The sequence below is a fragment of the Pipra filicauda genome, unplaced genomic scaffold (assembly GCF_003945595.2).
Source record: "Pipra filicauda isolate LSUMZ 115617 unplaced genomic scaffold, ASM394559v2 scaffold147_size4022426_pilon, whole genome shotgun sequence".
NCBI classification, from domain to species: Eukaryota; Metazoa; Chordata; class Aves; order Passeriformes; family Pipridae; genus Pipra; species Pipra filicauda.
In genome coordinates, this window is record NW_024103962.1 from 2103962 (window position 1) to 2127361 (window position 23400).

Below are 23400 nucleotides of genomic sequence, written 5' to 3' on the forward strand. Positions count from 1 at the left end.
GAATCCAGAGATTCATCTGAAACTTTAGCATTCTTGCCATAAGCAAGAAAGCCACAAGCAATGTTTTGAAGATTTTATTCTGGGTCAAAGAGAATCTGCTGACAATGGGAATTCTTTATGAGTAATCCCTGCTGAATAAGGACTTTTGCTGGACATCTTTCACTTAAATACATTCACAAGATGAACATAATGGTGTAAAATTATCATTGTTTTGCTCTCAGAAAACTTCTGAAATATGGTTCTTGCTTCATACCTTAGTTTCTCATATTTAATTGATATATTTTCAATTTATTCATGAAACCTCTATTTATAAAAATATTTTTAGCCAGTGAAGTTATTTTTCAGAGAGGTTCTCCTGATACCAATATTTTCTGTGAACAAAGTTTTGAGCATAGGGGCTTTTGTCCTCCAAATTCCCCTGCTGTTACTACAAACAATCCTATGGATGTCAACATTGTATGGCACTCCTTGGTGGATCCGAGATGTCCTGTAGCTTTTGGAAAGCATACCAGTCCCGTTTCAATACATGTGATAATTTGTCTCAAGCAAGGGACTTCCTAAAGAAGTGGTTTCTAAATTCTGTTTAAAATTTGTCCTTATTCTCTCTCTTGTGCTTTCCAAGAACCACAGCAAATGAGGAATTGCTTAGTCTTGACAGTCCTCATGGTTTATTTCGAGTAATGGAGGATCTGCATTCCTCGGGACTTGCTTCTGCTTCTGAAATCTCTTTTTGTGAGAGTTAGAGTCAACTAAATCATATACATTTTAATAATGAAGGCAAGTAGCTTCAGCTGTCTCCAGTCCTAGTCTATTACTGCTGGAGTATTGGTTTTGGAGGTGAGATGCTTCTTCTCTGCCCCCCACCTCAACATGTTCACAGAGTTCAAGAGCTGTTTGGCCAATACTCTCAGGCACGTGGTATGACTCCTTTGCAGGGCCAGGAGTTGGACTCAGTGATCCCTGTGGGTCTGTTCCAACTCTGCATATTCTGTGATTCTGTGATTTTCTCATGCTGGTCTAACATACGGGGGGAAACAAGATAAAACAGACTTCAGGGACCCAGTAAAAATGAATGGTTTAAAAAATAAGCGAAGTTTTCCAATCCAGTTAATAGTGGGGTTTGTGTGGGCTTTTTCTTTCTTTCTTTCTTCTTTTTTTTTTAATTAATATTATTTAAAATAGGAATGATCCAATTCCTTTAAAAGTACAAAATCATAGGGTAGTTCTGAGGACTTATTATTGCTGCACTTGTACCATGTTTTGTAAGTGGTGAGGCCAAAATTCAGTATAGCTGGGCCACTGCAATCTCTTGACAGGTCCAAACTTTCAGATTATTATTAAATGTCATTGCTTTAAGCTTGCTGTGGGCAAAAGGTGCCGGGGTAAATTAAGTACAACAATTTCCTGGCTTCCTTTCTCTAGTCCTGTTCCTAAGTTGTTTTCTTCAACTTCATGAGACTTGTAGGTGCTCAAAATAAGGTCCCATCCAGCAAATCAGTCTACACACTACATCTGCCAAAGATGAGGAGATATGTGTTAGATTTAGGTTGACATCTCTATCTTGGCACGACAAACGCTAAAAAACATTCACCCTCCCTCAAAATAAAAATGAAAAAAAGGCAGGGAAAACCTTAATATTGGTTAAAATGTCAGTTGAATTAAATGAGAGTGGTGTGATTTTTACCCATGAGGGGAGAAAGAAAGAACAGCAGGTATGTTAGAGGTGCAAAAAAATATTGAGTTTCACACATAGCACGTACAAGATGACAAGTCTGCTGGCAGCTGCCTGGTCACGGGGGGCTGCTGGGATAGCAGGAAAATACAGACAGTGCCATGGTGCTGAGAAATGGCAGAGAAACAGAGACAGGGCAGGACGATAGATGTATCTCTTGGCTCGCTAAAGCCCAAAGTTGCTTTGGGCTCAACTCTCAACTCACAGAAAGACTAAAACTCAATTACCAACCCAGTTAAAACACAATGAGAGGCCCTCTTTTCCACAGGGGGTACCTCTGATTGATCATTTGGCTCTTCCCTGTTAATCAGATAACGGTTCCATTGTAGTGGATCTGTATGAAGCTTAATGTCTAAACACATTGGAATTGCTGAGATGAAAGAAAAACATAAATAAAATTTAAATTCATAATATCTGCTTTGTAATTATTAGTATGAATCTTGATCAGGAAAACCAAAATTTGAAGTTTACAAAAATCAGAAAATTATCTTTACTGATAATCAGAACTGTTAATCGAAGAAAGGGATTGTTTGTTCTGTTTTTCCACAGAAAATACATTACATTTCAAGGAAAATAAAATTGAAAGCAAAAATATTTAAACCTGATATGAAAAAATTTTTCATATCTTAATGCTGAAATAGATTACTAAGCTATATAATCAATAGCTTTCTGGTAGTGAAGGAAAATGTGCAAGGATTATTTTCAATTTTGAAGCACTACAATGTTTTCTCATATCTTTATAGAAAGCAATTAAGTTTAACCAAAGTTCCGTTTTCTCAGTAAAATCAATTTAATAGAAAATAATCTACAGTAAGATCTTACTCTATCTAAAGTTTTTAAATTTTTCCAAGTATTTAGTATAATAAGAGATGATCACAGCTTAACTATCCTTTTCATATTCAAAATTATGGGGTAAACACAGGTTTTACAGGTCAGTCATTAAATTCCAGATTCCAGTTTCCTCAGATTCTGCCAGTATTTGTTGTTGGTTTTTGTTTGTTTGAGTTTTTATTTTCAAATCAGATACATCCCCATGATATTCAAAGAGTATCTTCCACAATTCCTTTAGATGGATTTCTGGATTTCTGCTACATAGTTGAGGAGATGATGCTGTATTTGTTTTTTTAATTTGTAAGAGTGCCTAGAACTTGGGACGGGTACTTAAGTGCTTTTTTTTAACATAAACAAAACAAACTGTTGTAATAGTGCCTATAATTGTTATGACCTGAAAGCTGTGCTCATGGCATCCTTCCTATATGCTTTTTATTGTAGTTGGCACAAGGAAAGTCTGACATTGCTATCAGCAGATCTATTTTGAGGGTAATTTGAGGGATGAAAGACCCCACTTCAGCACATCACTTAAGCAAACCCTTAGCTCTTTACACACACTCAAGTTTAATTGACTTGGAGGTTTAAACATTAGTGTCTCTAAATAGGCTGTAATGAATTGAGCCATGGCTTCCTCAGCCTGGAGACTACCAATCAACACAACCAAATGGGGAATTCTGAAGTCAAGGCTCCGCCCAGGTTTTCCAGTGACTAACAAACTAGCCTTAGGCCTGTTAGGCTTGAGCACTCATGCCTCATCCTACCTCCAGCAGCAATGGTCCTGCAGTGGGGCTGAAGATGAGTGTTGCATTGCTTGCATCACTTGGCAGGCGTAATTTTTGATCTTCAGAAAATTTGGGACCTAGATAACAAATTAAAGTAACTTGCTGATGGTTGTGGGAAGCCAGTCTTCCTCCTGCTCTTTTCAGTGCCAATTTTTTCATAACCTTAAGAGCAAATGCTCAGAAAATGCAGTGTAAAGTCAGGGGTTCGGTTTCGGCAGCCACCCAATTGCGTCTGCCTTCACAAGCATGGGCACAGCATTGCTATTTCAGCTAATGACTTCATACTTTAGATCACCACGATATCAAAAATAGGGGTTTTAGCAGATTTGAATTCTGTTGAAATCTTTCAACTTATTCCACCTTTATACTGAAGACCGGAGAAGCTCCAGTTAATCTTCTTTAAGGCCCTATTCGCTTAATGGAAACGCTTAGCTGCATAATTGCTTTGAGCCTATTGCTATTCCAAAAGGAAAATATAATAATCTAATGGTATTGTCTCTATAAGCGAATGAGAATTTCAGGAGTGGATGTTGGTGCCACCCATGTGATCTGGAGAGGTTAATGCAGTTAAAGTTATTTCACAGTCCATTAAGGAGCTTACGGTGACCCCTCGACCTTTGAGCCAACAACACGGAATCCATTATCATCACAACGGAGGAGCCGGGGCTCCGTCGGCTCCGCAATGGGCCTGGGAAATCCCAAGTTAGTACTTAGTCTAAAAAAATGCACTTTTCTTTCTGCTTCTTGGGTATGGCTATTAATACACCCTCCCATAATTTGTAACATTAACATTGCTGAAGGTACAGAAAAGGACATTGAAATGAAGACGTCAAAACTGCTGACTTGGTTCAGAGTATGATAATATTGGCTACATATTGAAATGGTGGATATATATAACGGGAGAGATCAAGATGAAGAAAGTCAAGGAACTCGGGGAAATTGATGATAAATTATTGAAGGCTCTGAAACTCATTTAAGCAAATAATAGCTTTACTTCACATTTTCTGATACCACAGGGCTGGTCTTTCTTGTTTTCTTCTTTTTTTTCTTTTCCTTTTGTTTTGTTTTGTTTTGCTTGGATTTGATTTCATTTGTTGTTTAAGATTATTTACATGAAGCAGATATTTGGGGAAAAAAAGAAGATATTGGGAGTTTACCATATGCAGCATATGTACATTTCAGTTCTGCAGATGTGGTTAATTCATATTCCTTTATCTACGCCATTTAGTATTTTTTACAATAACCATTTTATGTAAACTCTTGCAAAACTCTGCAGAAGTATTCACTAGTATATTTAATAATATTAATATAAATACATATCCTACAATGTACAAACGAATTTTCAAAAGATAATGCCTGTCACAAAAAGCCCCATTGGTATGGGGTGCTGAGAAAGAATTTTAAAAGCCTGAAATTTAGCAATGAAGTGTCGTAGATTTTACTCTCGAAGTTGGTGAAAACACAAAGTTCCAAGTTGTCTAAGAGAATTAATACAAATTATGAGTTGATATGTGCATGCAATCGCATTCCATTTCATAAAAGCTACACTGTTAAAATGGAAAAGACCTCACCCAGAGCTCAATAAACATTAAATAATTTGATAATGTAAGCATCAAGATTATACAGAATTTTTTGTATCCTTAGAGATGAAGAGAAATACGAATCTTCCTAAAACACTTACAAGTAGTTAAGGATCACAGCACTGGAAAGTTGGCCATTATTGTTGATATTTTAGGTCATATTTTAACCAAGTAAAAAATGAGATTGCCACAAGCACTGCCTCATATCTGTACTATGGTACTACAGACTAGAAAAAAATATATAGCTATACCAGTTTAAAGAATGCAAGACAATAACATCTGTGCATTGCTGATAGTCTGCTCAAATAAGTGGTAAGAGGGTTATATCCTCCTGATTACTCTAAAGAAAAAACTGTGTTCATGATATTTTTTAATGGTAGCACTTAAGGTAAACTTTGTGTCTTTACAATGGAAAATCTTGAGAAGATAGTCTGAGTTCTTCTGCTACAAAACGTAATTAAAACTTACATGCATCCTAGTTTTCTGTATCATGCCTTTAGAGGTATTATAGACACAGTGTATTGAGATTGGATTATGTAGAAGTGGCTGCAAAAACACATAATAGTATGTTTTGTGAAATTCCAGAATATTTGTTAACTAACTGCATAGTGTCTCTTTCATCACCATACTGAAAAATAAAATTAGCTAAATGACTCTATTAAAAGACAGAGATAATCTCTCTCTGAGTCTTTAACAAGAAATGAGGGGGCAAATCTGTGGAGTGTTGTGGAGCTGGTAGCGTTTGCATCACTGCAGATGTTAAAATAGCTCTTTTAAAAATATTGTTTCTTTAGCAGAGCACAGGGGCAGCCACGCTGTGTCTTCCTTCCTAAAGATTGTTGTGGTCACCCTGTCATTAGGTTAATAATTCAGTAGGTAGGGATAGTGAGGGGAGAATAACAATTTGAGTATTAAATGATAACTAGCCCTAAAAGATATTTTATGATATACCTGTTATTTTAGAAAACTGGTGAAGCCATCAAGAATTTACATTAGAGTAACGACATACTGGTAATTTTCTTTCTATTTCAAGTCCTTATTTTTAATGATGAAGTGGTCATTTTTTTAATTCCTACACTCATTCGCTACAGCAGTTTGCAGCTTAACTGAGCCCCAGTTCTCTCACACACACACAGAGACACTCTCAAATACATTTACAGAGCAGCAATTATTGAGAAAGTAGCCAGGGTAAATGTAGGTTGATATAATAATATAATACACGTAATTAATCATGAGGTGTAGGATTCATTATGTCAACAAACTAGATGAAACCTCCTTGGGAGTGTGATATAAAACAATATGTAAGAATGATTTCTTTAAAGTGACAGGCAGAGATAATCAATCAAAACTCTATCTGAAAAAGCAACATATCCATAAACCTGGAATATTTGGGATCAGGAAGTACAGATACCATTACTGCAAAATAGGATACCTTTCATAGAGTTCCTATGCAAATGGAATTAATAAATGGTATATCAAAAAAAAAGGACATTTTACCACATCATGTAGATGAAAGAATAATACAGAATATTTTATATATACATATATATAATTTTTCCTGTGGACTTTAACATTTTCTTGATGATTATAAGAAATGGCACAAAAAAATGCAAGCACTCCTGAAGTATCTATATTTTTCAGTAGCAGTAAAAGAAATAAATAACACAGATACACAGCTGTGAAGTCCCCTCACTCTACATGGGCAGCAAGCAGAAGCTGATTTTTCCGTGTAGAAATCACATATAGGGCTACAAATTTCAGTTAAAAGTTAGTAATAACTTGTTAGTGAAATAGCAAGTGAGCAGTGAAAATCTTTGGACATAAATGGAGCTCCAAAGTGAGTCTCAGCCTTCAGTAGCCAAAAATAAACTAGTTCTTGGCTGAAAGACATAAGTGTTATTGTGAAATTGATATCCCTCCTTGGCTTATTCCCAGACAATATGTTGCCTTTCTGGGGGCTGATCAATGTGATTGATGTGATGTGTGAAATCCAGGAGGGAGCTCCCCTTTAATCAAACCCATCGTCCTCCACTGATAGGCAGCTGTGGACTAACATGTTCTTCTGCCTTGCTCTCTCTGGCTTCCCTTAGAAATTGGTTCAGGCAAATAAAAAAAGGACGATAGGGGAGAGGAAAACGAACTGCTGCATAGGACATGAGAGGGCAGCAATCGAGCGGTGGATTTAGTTTGTAAAAAATAAAAGTCCGTGACTCACAAAAGGCAGCCCCCTCCCGCACAGTGCTGGCTGCAGGGACGGCAGGGACAGTGTTTCTCCCAGGACAGCACCGTGCCCTGGTGCTGGGTTACCCCCAGCATCCCTCCCTCACTTCCCCTCAGCATTAGTATCGATCTGATCTCATTGTACTGCATTGGGCTAGCATGAAGGTAAAATAATCAGGTCTAAAAATACCTTAAAAGGTTTTTGGACGTTGCTTTACCCAGTTAGACATGATGTAAGTATCTGTGCAAAGAATTTTAAATACTGACCCATTTCAATTTTACACATCACTGGCTTATGTTCCCATAGGTTTCTCTTGCGCTCATACAACAAAAGACGTGCTGTATGTGTCCAACTGCTGCTGGTTTTGTAATTCATACAGGACAACCTTTTTAAGTAGGCATCAATTAAATTGTTCATATTTCCCTAGCATGTGGAATAAATTAAATTGATCTATCTTAAAAGATTAACATTACAGCATGATTTTTTTTTATATGTTTTCTAGAGGCTTATTCTCATAATTGTAAAGATTTCAGAGATACAAATCCCATTTGATTAACTTTTTTACAATTTGTTATATTATTGTAATGCTTGCATACCTTATCTTTTTGCCAGATTGTCAACTAATTACATCATAAGCCATCAGCTAAGAAAGTCCATCCAGATCTTCCATGGAAAATTAATGTGGTTTTAAAGCTAACCCAAGATAAAGTAGCTTTTTCTCCTTCAAAAATGGAGTAAGTAAGAGAACTTTGCAACACAAACATGTTTGTGAATCCAAAGGTGCAGTAGCCAGAGTTAATGTATTTCAAATAATACCCATAATAGGTGTGTAACTAAAAGTCAATCCAGCAAATGTTTTAAGTGCATCCTAACTTAAAGTATGTGAACAACCTTGCGGAGTCTATGCCACTAATCATAGACTATATGTTTTAGTGTCTTACAAAAATGAGTTCACAGAAATCAACTGGGTTTTTAACTGTAATTTGAGTATTGTGCTTTGGCAGTGAAGTTGCAAAGACTTTGTTTGGTGCAGCTATTCTAACGTCAAGAGTTCTACCTGACTATCAGGTTTTACCTGTTTGCCATTGCAGTTGGGAGTTGAAAGCCTGCATAAGATCCAATGAGTGTTAAACCCAGAGCATTAATCTGCTTGTTTTGTTTTGGTTTTTTTTCCTTTATGAGAGTAGCACCTCACTGCTGTGGGGGACCATGAAAATGCACGTAGTTATCCCTGTGAGATCTACCTTTGTCTTTGTTTTTCTGAACACCAAAAATGTATTTTCATTTGCATCAGCCAAGGCCTTTTACCTGTTAGAGAGCAGCAACAATCTTTTATGTGTACAAAGGCATCATAAGGGAAATGGAAGCTTTATTTTCCTTCCTTCATTTCCATGTTGCATGAGTAAACCCATTTCTTTCAGATTCGGGCAAAAGTGCACAGCAACTTCACATTGAATAGGAAGAAAAATACTCAACTAATGCCATAGGGTAAATGCAAATATCAAGAAGGTAGAATTTGTCAAGGTACTACATTTTAAGCTGAAGCTTTTTAAATAGTACAATCATAAATGAAACAAATTCATAGATGCACACTTAGAAAATTGCATATAATGGATATGAAAAACACCTAAGTAGCTCTTATCAATTCTAGTGCTGGAAAAACATACGCTTTCCATATGTAGGCACATAGTATTTGTATTTATACATCCACTCAACAACCTCATAAAACAAATTTTCAAAGGTCTTAATTACATGGATATTTTTCCAAATCCAAAGTAATTCTAGTGTTTTCTGAGGTCCAGAAAATAACTGTTTGCTTTTTTTCTTAATTCAAGAGCATTTTTATTTTAAATTATTTTAATTTAAAGTTATTTTTGTCAAAGGAAAACACAGGACAGTATTCTTGGAGTTTTCCTTCATGTGGTGAAAATTAAAGAAATGTCAGACTACCAGAATGCGGCTGCCAAAGCTTAAATCGTCATATTCATTATTAAAAATGGCCTTTTCAAAGGACAGCCTCAATAAAACGCTAAGAGGGGTTAATGAGTATAATACTCCTTTACTGAATTCTCAAATTCTCAGTCCTACTCTACCTTAACATGTTGGTGTTCGCCTTTGGAGTCTCTCTGTCCAGGCACAGTTCATGTGGTGACAGACATTGGCTATCTAAGAGAAGGATAAGAAGCTGAAGGTGTCAAATGGGTTCTCAGTCACACCAGAGACTGTAGGATGTCATGTGAAAAATATTTAGCTCACAGTCAGAAGTTCCCATGGAACTTTACCCAGGCTAGAATGCTGCTGGTGTAAACATCATTAATTTTTTTAAGACGATCAGAAGACAAACACATATTGGTGTCTTGATTCAGGTTAAGAACCAAGCTTTGAAAATGATCATTTCCATCAAAGAAAAGATGCATAACCATTGTCTCCAAATCATAATATTTGATGTGCAAGAAAATTTATTTTGACATCAGTGAACTACACTGAGTTAAAACCCTAACTTTTAATTGCACACAACACAGTAATGTGAGAAAACATTTCAAATGTGAATCAGTTCACTGAAGCAAGTATTCGTTGAATGTATATTAGTAGTATTGCTCAAAGTAAGACTGCTACATATTCACTGAACATGTCTCCAGAATGACTGTCCCACTAAGTCCGTTTTCACGGGAGTCACACTGAAAGATTGCAAGCTCTGATCTCAGTTGGGCCACTGCACAGAGTCCTGCAGATAATGTCTAATGCACAAAGACCAAACAGTGGGTAGATTGCCAAATTCTTATTTGTCCTTCATGTGAAGACCATATTGACTGTTTCAAAAACTCTTTGTATGAGCCATTATTTTCAAATTGTTTCCCAACTTATACTGCAATTGAAAATTGGACAGCTCTTCAATTGCTCCAACATTTCAATTGATTACCAATACAGGTTTTCAGAATTAAGAATATTGCTCTATTCTTTTCCACGGCATCATGTTGACTTTGTGTTGTGGTCATTTAAATATTGCTGTACAGTTTGTGCTGGACTCTGGTGTTTAGATAACAGAAGGGAGAATCAATTAGATTTATTATCTCTAAACTGTACTGTAAGTGATAAGACAACCCCTTCATGTAATGTAGCATCCATCCTCAAGGACTTGCGTAGTTCTACAGTTTTAGTAGTTTTAAGTAGCAGTGTGATTTATGGTGTCATATACAATGATGGGAAAGACTCTACTTAAACAGAATCAAAATTATCACCAAGGGGGAAAATGGAGGAGACGGTGGAAGCCCACATTGATGAAGGAACTGGTTATTGCTGATAACCAAACTGAGTCAAAAGCTGCACTAGAGTGACAGCCCAGCCTTCTTGAGCTTTCCTGGCCTCCTTTTGCCTAGAAGTCCACTCTTATTATTTGTCCCTAGGTGAGGTTTAAAACTCTCCATAACCTTCCTTTGATCTTACTGGTTTAGTAGGAGTCTTCTTTGAATAAAAATGATCAAAAGATGTGGTAGAAATGCATTTTAATCTCACGCAATTGTTCCAAAGTCAACTGAAGCCAAAACAAGAAATTTTCTGATATCAGTAAACTTTGGTTCATAATGTGCATGGTTGTATTTATGGTCAAACCAACATAATATGAAAAATTTTTTGCTTCTCAACTGAAAAGCAAAAGCAGCACTTGTTTTTTCTCTAGTCAACACTAGGGATTTCCCTTCATTTGTTCCCAATGAGATATTTAAATTGATGGGATAGAATTAAGGGAAAGGTCACATGCACAAAGGCTAAAGAGCTTGATCCATCCACCAAAATCAATGGAAAGTTTCCTGTTGGTTTCAATAAGAGCAAGAATGGGCCCACAGTCCTTTTAATCTTTGCTCATAATTCTTCAGAGCCAAGTGTTCTGCCTTCAGTGACTTTGAAAAAGAAAAAGGAAGACCATCCCTTTGAATAAATTATTCAAAATCAACCTTGGTAATATCTCCCTGTATAAAATACACTTAGTTATCTGAAGATAAGAAATAAGTGTTGCAGTGAGGCACTTCCACGTGGACTAAACTAACTTCTCATAATATGTTCCTCCATTAGTTTCTCCACAATGATAAAACCTCACTCATTCAAGGATTTAATGACTTCTGTGACACATGCAGCTCATTCAGTAGCCTACTGACTCATGCATTATTTCAACTGAATTTACGGAATTTGCATCCTTATACCTGAGACATATGCAGAGCCAATAAGTATCCAGTTTGCCACACACAAAGTTAAGGCTCCCTCTCTCTGGATACAACAGAGTTATAGTTTCCTGAGTGTTAGATTCCCCAGTGAGTGTTCAGCTGCTGCCTGTTCATGACACATATTGTCTAAATAATATGTAAGAAGTATTTTACCACTACAGTTATGAATAATGAAAACTGGAAAAGTGTGAATAATACAGACTGGGAAAGTGGCAATTTTCTGAAGCTGTAGCATCTGTGGATAGTTTATTTGATTACACTTGGCAAGTATGAGTCTGAAAAGTTTAACACACAGACTAGACACCTCTGCAAGAGTCCTAGGCTGCTCCAGAAAATGGTCCCAGAAATTCAGATGATGCTGCTTTTCCTCTGTATCTGATACAATGCTTGAAGAATGGCTTTGTGTAGCTGAGGACACCAACTTTTCTGTGCGTTCATCAAAGTCCCAGTCAGCTTTAGCTGCTGAAGGCTCCAGCATTCTTTGCAGTGTCAGCCTTACCTGGGTAACTGCAGAGCTCTTATTTTATATTCTTATTAATATTCTTATTATTCTGACATTGTAATAAGATTGTAGTCTTTTTAATTTTTGCTACTTCTGCTGGTTTTCCATGTTCTAACAAGGGACTTTGAGTAAATAACATTTCATTAATAGAGTAGTTCCTGATCATATACAATCCCATAGAACATCCCTGAATATCCCTGGCATCAATGGGACAGGCCTATTGCAATATGAACAGTAGGTAAAACTTTGGGAAATTCTTAGTTTAATCAATTTCCTTTTTATATCAAAAGGAAATGTTTCTAACATTTTTCATATGTGGTTGATCAGGTCATAGGGGCATAGTCAATTACCCACCATCTAGTTAGATACACATCTACCAAAGTCCAAGATTGTTGTCACTTTTAATAGATCATAAGCTGAAAGGTGCTACACCCAGATGTTGTTCCTGCAATAGAGTGTAACCCACTGCAAAATGTTGCAATGACAACACTTATTTGAAGTATTTTCAGCTGAAAAGAGGCTAGAAAAGTTAGAAATTATTATGTAGGTAGATCATCCATTGTTTTTTATATTACAATAAAATCTAATATCAACATATGGCTAAAAAAACCCTCTTTAAAATATTCGGGTATAATATAGATATGTTATATTTTAAAAATGTATTGTTTGCTTTAAAAGTTAATTTGGAAAAGAAACAAAGATGCTTGAGTTCCTTCAATAGTATTATTCCATTCTGGAAAATGTAAGAAGTAGATTAATATTGAATATTTTTGCTGATAACAATTGAATTTTACAATATTTGCATAGTACTAGGACTCTGCAAGATGTCAGTGCTCATGAAAGTAATTTTCTGGTCTGTGTGCCCATTCACAAATCAGACTGCAACTTCAGAAGACAGAAAAGCTGTGCTGCCCAGTAACCCCAACTTTTCCTCCAGGGAGAGGACACCCTGACCTCACACAGCCCACACAGGGAGCAAGTGTCCATGAAAGGTAAGGCAGGTGTAAGAAAACAGATCTCAGACAAGTGACATCAGTGAATGTGGAAACAAAGAGCACAAAATAGCATTAACTAAAGTAGGTGCCAGTGAGCGCAGGATCTGCCTCAGCTATAGCAAAAAATCTCCCTCTTTAGCAGCTGAGATCACCTGCACCACCCACTCTCATTTAGTCCTAGGACTTCAAGGGGTGTGTGAGTGCAGGCACAACTATCGTAAGTGGAAAGATAGCTTAATGTTTAATGAGGATCATCAAATTTAAGAACCTCTAGGATCTTAGCATCTAGGCAGATATTTTTTAAAATCTTAATCTGAAATTTAGGTGCATAACGTGGCAATGAAGTGGCATACCAGACTGAGATCCTTTTTCAATTTAACACTTGTAATCCTGTTGGCTCTTAAGAGTCACAGAGTGACATTATGCTGAATTCTTAAAGGTTAGTTCTGGTGAGAAAGCATGACCAATAGTGGAAATAATTAACACTACTAAATAAGTTAAATTGGAACTCCTGAAGAGCTGTGTTTTAAAAATACCTTTCTCAAAAGGTTTTCAAACTCTTTGTTTGGAAATGTACAATGACATTTCACATTGCTGATCTTACCCCTCTAGATTTAAATAGCCTAAACAGTAAACAGTGTGTTTGCAAAAGTTGAAAGTCAGTTGGATCGAGTCAGTTCTCAAGTGAATCAATGTATACTGCTTTACACCGCAGTTGATCTGATTAGTCTCATAAGAGAGGTAGCAGCTCTAATAAAAGCCTCACTGAAAAAAAAAGTGTACCTATTTACTGTTATCTTTAATATTTTGTGAAAACAAGGAAGACTTGAAGGTAAGCAGCTTTAATGCACCTATTGATTTCCTTTATTTAAAATATTAATGAACTGACTAAAACAAGTGATGTTTTTTAAAAAAATTATCAGATTTAAACAACATGCATGATGTTTTCTACATGATCCCAAGTGTTTATATATTAAAAACCAAATTAAAACTGATTAGTTGATAATGACTGCAGATGCTGACCTTTGGAAAGATTTATTAGTCCTGCAAACTGTGAACTGGGCTACCTGCTCATTCTGACCTTGATAGAAGAACAGAAACAGCGAATGGTAGATTTAACCCTTGCTGATTCTAAAAATAAATTCCTGCTAAAAGAAACATCAACTGTGGTTAAACAACGGAACTTCTATGTTGCGAATATTGTTACAAGTCCTTTTATTTTTTAAATTAGCTATCCATGGGAAACAAATTAATGCCCTCTATCTCCTTCATTGTTTACTAATAAATATCTTTTTAGGCGATACAGAGGACTTGGGGAAACATTTCATTATACAATCTGCACAGTTGCATTTACCGTTCACCAGCAAAGCAAGCTGAATGTGTGTCATACAAAAAGACTGCTATTGCCTTGCTTTGGTCTCATGCTTGGTCTCCTTCGCTGTCCATTGCAGGCAGCACAAATACTCCCATTGACTTCAGCATGTGAGTGTACAGGCCCTAGATATGGAGAAAACTGTAACTTGAAAGCAGACATTTATCAAGATAAAGAGTCAATATGTCTTGTAAGTATCTGAGAAAATGATTTAATTGCAATTTGAGTTTAAATAATGATGATAACTGGAACTGCTTTAGCTTACTTTTTATTTATTTATTGTAACTTCTTTACAGGAGCCTGGTAATGACTCTTTTAAGCTCACAATTCATGTCTATTGACTTTAATACAACCCATTGCAATACTGATAGAGCCTGCCTTCAGCAGCTACCTTATGCCTTATTAAATTAACAGCTAAACATCAATGCTTAGTCCTGTGCTTTTCAGCTTAAAGCAGCCAAGCCTGGATTGCCTGGCAAATTGGTTCAGTTCAGGGACAACTGGTTACGTGAGTTAATCTTAGGAAGTGGGGGAAGGAACAGGGAAAGGGGTAGAGGAGAAGGGGAATTTTGGTTTTGTTTTGTTTGGGGAGTATTTTCCTGGCTTTTTCTTTTTTTTTTTTTTTTTTTTGACCACCCTGTGATCTACACTGCAATCCGTTTTGTCTGTTGCTTCTGACAGTATCACAGGGAACCTCGCTTGGTGAGATTGATTGGTACCTCCAACTTAGCCATTTCCTTGTAGAATGGCTGCCTTTTTTTGCCTAATGATGTTACATTTGTCCTGCAGATGATGTAGAGCATGCTGCAGAGGATGAACAGCTCTGCTCTGATCACTCCTTACTTGGCAAGTACTCACGCTTCACACCAACACTCCTCAGCACCATTAATATTATATATAGATACCCTTGTCACAGATTTACATTCGGTGATCCGAAATCAGGACAGGAAGGGTGAAGTGTGCGGGGGGTGTACGGGTGAGGAGGTGATCTGATTTATTGTGAGGAATGTTGGTGAATAAAAAGGAAGTGATCAAATTTATATTAATGTCTTGACCTATATTCTCAGTGCTGCTTTTTTCACTGCTCAACCCCGAAGTGTCTTTCCTCCTGCAAAAGATTTCAAAAAGTCTTTAAAAACATGATGGTTCAGTGTCTCAATATGCATTTACTTGCAATAAATTCTTTGAAATCACAATTTTGTGCATCGGTGACAACCCCTGGGGAGATTAATTAGTCATGAAGTAGAGGCCAGGTTCTCAGTCTCTAAAATGGTTCATGCATGATCTGCATATCCACAAGTGGATGCACTCAGAAAACCTGAGCACTGAACACCGTAAAACAAGGAGAATGTTGCAGAGTTACCTCGAATTTACATACACATCTGCAGATCCAATGTGTAAGACTTGCCTGAAAGTTCAATAGAGAAAGAGCAGACCTTTGATATATACCTTACACAGGAAATGCAATACCAAGCCATTCAGAGACACGGCATGAAGATGGTGAATCAAAGAACTCAAATTTAGAACAGCAGAAATAAGATTTCTTGCAATCTAACTTTAGTGTCTTTTATTTATGTCTTCTAACATTTAATTGTTTAGTGCGGTAAAGTTTTCATCCAATTCCTTCCATAGGGAACTTGTTCCGGGGATGAATCAGGGTGCTGTAAAGAAAGACCTTTTTCTGGAAGAATGCCAGCTTTGTTTTTCAGAGGAGATAAAACATAGGAGGTTTCCTGAGGTTTCCTATGTGGCATTTGCTAAGTTGCCTACATTTGTATACTGATATGCCAGTAACTCCATTGAGATTTGGAGGTCAGGGTGCTAAAGAGTGAAAAACCACAACTTTTTGAATGTTTGTGCCTCTCCTCTGATGAGTGTAGCAGAGATAATAAAGCCACCTTAGGAGCAACATGATGTATACTAAAAGTGCTGTTGTTTTCTACATTTCTCAGTCTGAGAGTCAGAACTGTGTAAATAATCAATTTGTGTAGTTTGCAAAAAATTTTTCTCAAAAATAATAATTGTAAATTGAGAAGTGGGAAGTCAATTTGTGATGAATAGAATGCTTCATTTTTGAGGTTTTTTTACTTTCTTTTTTTTTCATAGAAACTTCAAGTTTGTTCCTGAATGAAACATTGCTTCAAACTGAAAGATGAACAGTTTCATATAGAAAGCTGTGAAATAAAATTGTGTACTTTGAAACATCTGTTTCTGATCCAGAGAATATTGAAATGGACTATTTTGTCCATCCCTTTTACAGAGGGCTTTCTATTTGTCTTTAGTTTTTGGCAGTAGCAATCATCAAAAATTGGTACAAATGGATAAAATGTTTTTGGCATCAAGAAGACATGTTTTTCAGAACAGAAAATATTCTGATTATTGCTCTGCTCTACCTGAGATTCCTTGGACCATGAAAATGCTACAGAATGGAGTAATCCACAGAAGCAACCCAAATAGTCCTTCTTGTTCTATAGCAGAATAGACATGACTCAAGCACTATAGTGGAACATGACACCATAGTCAATGTAATATTGCAATGAAGCACTAAGGCAAAAAACATGATTATGAGTACTGCCCAGTGACCCAGCAAGTCAAGATCTCTCTCCTACTCACTTCAGGTGGCTGGTCAGCAGTAAGTTAATGGTACCTTTATACTTCTGAAAAGTGTATGCAAATAAGTCATTTACAGTTCATTAAATACCTGCTCTTGGTACTTGAAGTGCACAGCTTTGTAAGAATGACTTGAGATATATAATCTAAAATCAAATGCATACAAAACTTTGCACTAGTTTCTTGCTTCTACCAGATTGTCACTTTTCTGAAAGGATTTGGCAGGAATGTCACCGTGTTTTTCCAGTTTTGGTTAGTGGAGCCATGGTACATAGATAATTACCTTGATTAGTTTGGTACTGTCCTCTTCTCTCTGATTTCTAGCTCAGAAAATTTATCAGTAATTGCAGAATTTATTTTTTCAGATTTTTTAAAAAGAATATTATACCTTAAATATGATTTTTGTGTGAATTCTTTCATGTCCAGATTTATTGGCAATATTCAACCAACACATTAGGCATAAACTAATACTAGCCGATTACCATCGATGCAACTAGGCATGAACTAATATGTCATAATGCCTCATTGAAGTTATAAAGTTTTCTTATAAAATGCTTTAAAATAGCTTATGTTAATTTACTTACACGGCTAACATGTAGTGAGCAGGAAATTATGTCGTATTAATTTCAGCACTCATCACTCTTATTAGCCAATCATATCACTCTTCTTCTTTCCATTTTATAATTATCATTAATTACCAGTTTATAATAAGTTTATTCAGTTAATTCAGTGCTGTTCATGCCCTGAAGCATAAACCAATACTGATATCATTTGAACCTGTGACTAATTAGAAAATTGTAGTACCATTAGGTAACTTGTTCTGTAAATGATTTCATCCTTTCAGGTAACCTAAGCCTTTTTTTTTTAATTATGAACAGAAAAGACAGGCATTTATGATTAATTCCTTTAACGTTTGACACACAAAGGTTTTTTATGCGTTTGTTTTATAACAAAATTTTTTCCAGCACTAAGAAAACAGACTTAGCTAGAATCACAGAGTCATACAGTTGGTTAGATCGGAAAAGGCCTTTAAGATTACCAAGTCCAAGCACTAACCCAGCACTGCCAGGTCCACCACTAAATCATATCCCTAAGTTCCCCATCTCCATGTCTTTTAAATACCTCCAGGGATGATGACTCCACCACTTCCCTGGACAGCCTGTTCCAATGCCTGACAATCCTTTTGGTGAAAACATTTTTCCCAATATCCAATCTAAACCTGTCCTGGTGCAACTTGAGGCCTTTTCTTCTTATCCTACTGCTTGTTACACGGGAGAAGAGACTGACATCCACCTGCCTTCGACTTCCTTTTAGATAGTTATAGAGAGTGATAAGGTGCCCCTTGAGCCTCCTTTTCCCCAGGCTGAATAACCCCAGCTGTCTCAGCCACTCCTCATCAGACTTGTGCTCCAGATCCTTCACCAGCTTCATTGCTCTTCTCGGACACGCTTCAGCATCTCAATTGAGAATAATTGAAAGTAGAATGGAAGAACCAAATGCTTTACCTACAAAACTATTTTGTCTGCTTCCACAGCAGAAAAGCCCAAAGACACAGACACTTGCAGGTAAAGTTTGGGAGCAAAGCTTTCAGGCAACTGAACATAGTGTTTTATTGAATAACCTTTCATTGCACACTTTTAAATGAGACTAGACAATGTCATTGGTCAAGTACCGTAAAGGGTCATCTTGTACCATACAGAAAAGATAGACTCTCTTCTGCCTGTAATTTCTTTATGCAATTTTTTTAAGAGATTCCGTAAGAATGATTTCTTACAGTAATTCTGCAATTTGAGCTGGAATTTTGATTATGATTTAACAGCTCAACCTTATAAAAGAATATTAACACAGTAATGCTACTTCATAATATCCCCTTCTGCAGGAACAGTGGTTTAATTTCAGTGCACTTTAGATATAGTTGCATGTTTTTTATATAGATTAATTATACATTACCTAACTAATGAAGTAACACCTGCAGTAGCAGTACTCGTGCATTTTTCAAGTGATGGAATAAATACATTTTCCCTTTTTTAAGGGATACTTGAGATCTATTACTCTCAACTTAGTTGACTCCTCAACCATTCCTCACCAAGTTCACCTGAACATTGCACTTCTCCTAACATTCCAAATTCAAATAGTCCTCCTTCCAGTACTTTAATCTGAGACAGCAGGTTTGTCTTGCACCAGCTACCCCCGGTCTCAAAGTACCTTTACAGCATCAAGTCTTAGCGAGCAGCTGGTCATTCAACCACTTTCACTGTTATGCTCACAAGGTGTGCACAGGGATTTAGATATTCCAGACAGTCCCTTTTCTATACTTTCTGTTCCTTTAGAGGAAGCAGAGGTCAAAATTCAGGCCTGGCCTTTGGCTCCCATAACCTTAGGGTAGGCACTCCTGTGAACACCTCGGGCTAAGTCAGTCTATTGGGTGACTGATTGCTGCCCTACCAAACATACCGTGTGAGTCTTGATACTATTGTCTCAAATGTAACTAGTGGTGCTTCCGAATGAGCCACTGCTGCTTTGCAAATAGACATGTCACAGGCAGGAGTACCAGGAAACACATAGTCTCCCTTCTGATCTTGATGACAGGCTTCTAACTAGTTGTTGTCAAAGACTAACCACAGTAGGAGCCCTGAAATCACTAAGCCAGTCAGTCTCGCAGGAGCTGGAAATAAGGAGCCTTCTGTGATTTAAATGTGGGCTGACTCATTTGCCATTTCTTATGAAGCCAGCTTGTGCCAGCTCTGCTGCTGCTTAATCACACTGCTGCTGGGAGAATTTCTTGGCAGAGAAACCACACATGAGAGCACAGGGAGTGACAGATATCACCTTGGGCCTCATCATCTTTAGGTGGTATCCCACTATGTTCATATCATGAACAGGATGCGTATGCAGAAACACATTTTAATGGCATCTTGAGCAACTGCTAGTGACTTTTGCAGTGTGAATGACCATGAAGACGAAGTACTGACCTACATCAGAGAGTGACTGGTTCAACAGTACAGAGCATACCTGTAAATTCTGAAATCTGGCCTGATACTCCTGACCGTTCTGTTGTCTCCAATTTCTCCTTTCATAGCTCCAGTCATGAAAAGATGATGACTGTCTATCTGCTCTTGATATCACAGAAATAGCCACACTCATTAGGATTTGTAGTAATTTTAAGTCAAGTTTCTCTGTTGCTAGGACAAGGCTTCAAAGAGAGTAGCAAAAAAGCTTCAGGTGTGCAATTATGGAATAACTGATACTTCACAGTGACGTGAGCTCTGAATGAGATTTAGATATTATTTGCTAAATATTTCTTATAAAATAGATTTTTCAGTCTTGTTCTTCATATTGCTACAGCCTGTGCAGAGTGATTAAAAATTCTGATCTCACATGGATGGTTACATAGCACAGTTTTGATTAATCAGAAAATTGGTTTAATCATTTGTTGCTAGGAATAATAAATTAATGCAGATGAAGTCCATAGTGCTGTCTGTTGAACTATGAGTCTGTTATCACAGACATTCCTGAAAATTCAGAGGAACTACCTATGTGTGTAAGAATATTCACTTATATACTTGGTCCCTAAGTCCTCATCGCTCTGCTTAAAGCATTTGAGATGATTTGCTGTTGTCTCTAACATCTAATTTCTTTTTGTATTCACAGACGGTAAGCAAATATTAGGAACTAATGTGGCGAGGCATATTAATATTATTAGCTGGCATTTTGAATAATGGAGTCATGATAAAATTCTACAGTGGAGAGAGACTCTGGACAAAGATAATTAATCGTCTACAAACTTTATTCCAATATATTACGACTTTTATACTAGATAATAACTCTGAAATCCGTGCATTAATAATTATTTTATAATTATATATTGGATGTCATCATGGCTAGGTTAGGCTGTGCCATTTCAAATACAAATATCAACAGAAACAAGATTTCACTGATGTGGCACTTTTTTGGAAATATTTTTATACACTAAATATCACTCATATGCTTGCAAGACCATAAATTACAGAACCTTTATTTACTGTATTCCTAATAGGGCAGAAGACAGACTGAAAAAATAAACAGTCATAAAGAAGAATATTCTATCACAGGGGAAGGTTTTCAGGGGTGAATAGTGTTTTGCAGGCAGAGTGTCCAACTAATAATGAGATTTTATATGTGCCAAAGAAGTGAAGCTGTAGCTGTGACAGAATGTGAATTACCTTAAAAATTCTCTTAGGGTCACTTTATTTTTCAGATCAAATTGGGCAGATCACACCTATAATCTGTAGTCAGATGAACAGACCCTCCTCACTCCAGTAGTCCTGTGGATTCATGTGAATACAAATGGAAAGCTTAGACTTACTGTTTAGATACATGTGTACTCTCACTTTAATTAATAAACCGTTATTTCCTATCAGTAATGTAAACACTGTTGGTTTCTTTTTTTGTTTACAACCAGTAGGTTTACACACACACAAACGCCCTTTCAAACAGAAAATAGATTTCTCAGTTAGCACAGTTCTCTGCAGATGGACTTCAGCTCTTTGGAAAAGGAAGTGTATTGGAGAAAGGAAATCATGTAACACAGAGAGCTTTTACCTAGATAAAAGTCAGCTGTCAATATGTGAGTCCTGGCCTCAGAAAACTAATACCAACCGTAGTTATATGTCATGTACCTTGATTCAGAGAGTTCTGCACTTCCTGTGATGGGTCAGCTCTGTAGAAAAAATAGTCAGAAAATCAATAAGTAGAGTAAGAAATGAAATAAAAAGTAGACCTGTTTTAGGCAGGGTGTTTTCTGTCTTCATCACTGACATATGTAAGCATTTTGTGACTTCTCTGCCTGCTGTTGAATAGGTTTTCTGCATGTAGTGTGAAGACTTTTGATCCAAGAAGAGGAAGTGAAGTACAGAACCCACTGCCAGGTTATTCTGAACCTGTAATACTTCATAGAGGTTTCATGTGCTGTTACATGTACGCTCTATCAGAATATGAGAACAATCTGAAGTAAAACTTGCACTTCCATATTACATAGACTGGAGGGGTAGTGTGGCTGATGAATCTTCTGCTATTAGTTTCTGACACGAACGCTATCTGATTTACACATTTGAAGTATATTTTGACTATGGTCTGTGCACGTGCAATAGTCAGCTGGAATCCCCTCTGCAGAGAGGGGAAATTCGCTGCTACACTAATCTCTGAAACTGTTAAGCGAATCCCTGCACTCTGTTAGTTGTCTCATTGCCTACTCTATCCCGGATGTCCTAATTCAAGTGATGACAACCAGGGTTTGAAGCAGCACTCCAGATACTTGGAGTGACTGGTCCAGCATGAGAACTGACTGGTCCAGCATGCTGGGGAGCTCTGCTGAACTGCTCTCATCTCCACCCTGCATAGAGCCTCAACCCACACTTGTCTGCAGCACTTCAGTCTGTGCCTTTCTGTGTGGCACCTAGTACCTAAGAGATGTGTGTGGGGAGGTATTTGTGCAGAGTAGTTTACTGGCCTTACAGGACTTAAACTTCCATCTAACACTGCAGCAAAGACAACATTTGGGAAAATAATTCTCCAACAGCATTAATATCTGTTAAGGTTCAGAAGCAAGTGTATTCACAGATGAAATGTGCAAGTATACAAATGGTACTTTATAAGCTGAATGTGATTTAATTATGTTGAATTAATTGAAATACACAATTTAGATTTCTATAGGGAATTCTACTGCAATTTCTCAAAGTCCTTTGCAAATAGCAATGAGATAGAAAACTGTTACTTGTAGAGAAAAATAATATTTATAAAGAGAATAGTCAAAAATAAGCTAAATTACTTAACCAAATAAAACTGAAATTCACAGCAGAATCAAGACTTGATGGCACATCACTGCATTTCAGTCACCCCTTACTCTCTTCTGGATAACGATATTAGTGCCCCTCGATTTCACTTGATCATTTATTCTATTCTGTCAAATTTCTGGCAGTTTGACTTTCCTCCTTTGCTAGAACCTCATGTTTTTTCTGCACCAGAAGTTTGTCAGTGTGACTGAGAAATTAGGGCATCCTGAGGTATTCAGCAGTAGTTCATGGGCATCATAAACTTTTCTAGTTTTCCAAATTGAGAAATAAGTGGTGCTATAAAAAATGTATTAATGCTAATGCCAAAATGAAGGGATTTCACTGTTCTTATGCGCTTTTTTTCCCATCAAATCACAGTAGTGTGCTGAACTCTTATGTTGCAGATTAAAATAAAAAATATAGCTAAACTACAGATTTTGTTTCTGAGCCTAAGATTTTACAAAGTATGCCAATTCCAGTGCGTCAGAGAGATCACTTTCATCATGTCCATTTGGAAACCAGTACTATAAAATTTGACAGACCTGAAAAAATTAATTTCAAATTGAGGAAAATGGAGAAGCATTGTCTTAGAATAGACAACAGTAGGATAGTGATATCAATTTACCTTTTGTGGATCAAAAGAGAGAGGTGAGCTCAAATCCTAAGCAATGTGTCAAGAGCTGAGACGCTGGGGATAATTTATGAAAGTACAATCAACCAAAAATAGCTAAATATTTTGATCTTCAAT

At 36.8% G+C, this 23400-nt stretch overlaps 1 long non-coding RNA gene across 1 annotated transcript; it reads left to right on the plus strand.

The window, feature by feature from the left end:
* Positions 1-12737: 12737 nt before the first annotated feature.
* On the plus strand, positions 12738-15068 carry LOC120322728. Its single transcript, XR_005562596.1, has 3 exons — positions 12738-12857; positions 14312-14422; positions 15022-15068. It is a non-coding gene; the product is annotated as an uncharacterized LOC120322728 (long non-coding RNA).
* Positions 15069-23400: the final 8332 nt, after the last annotated feature.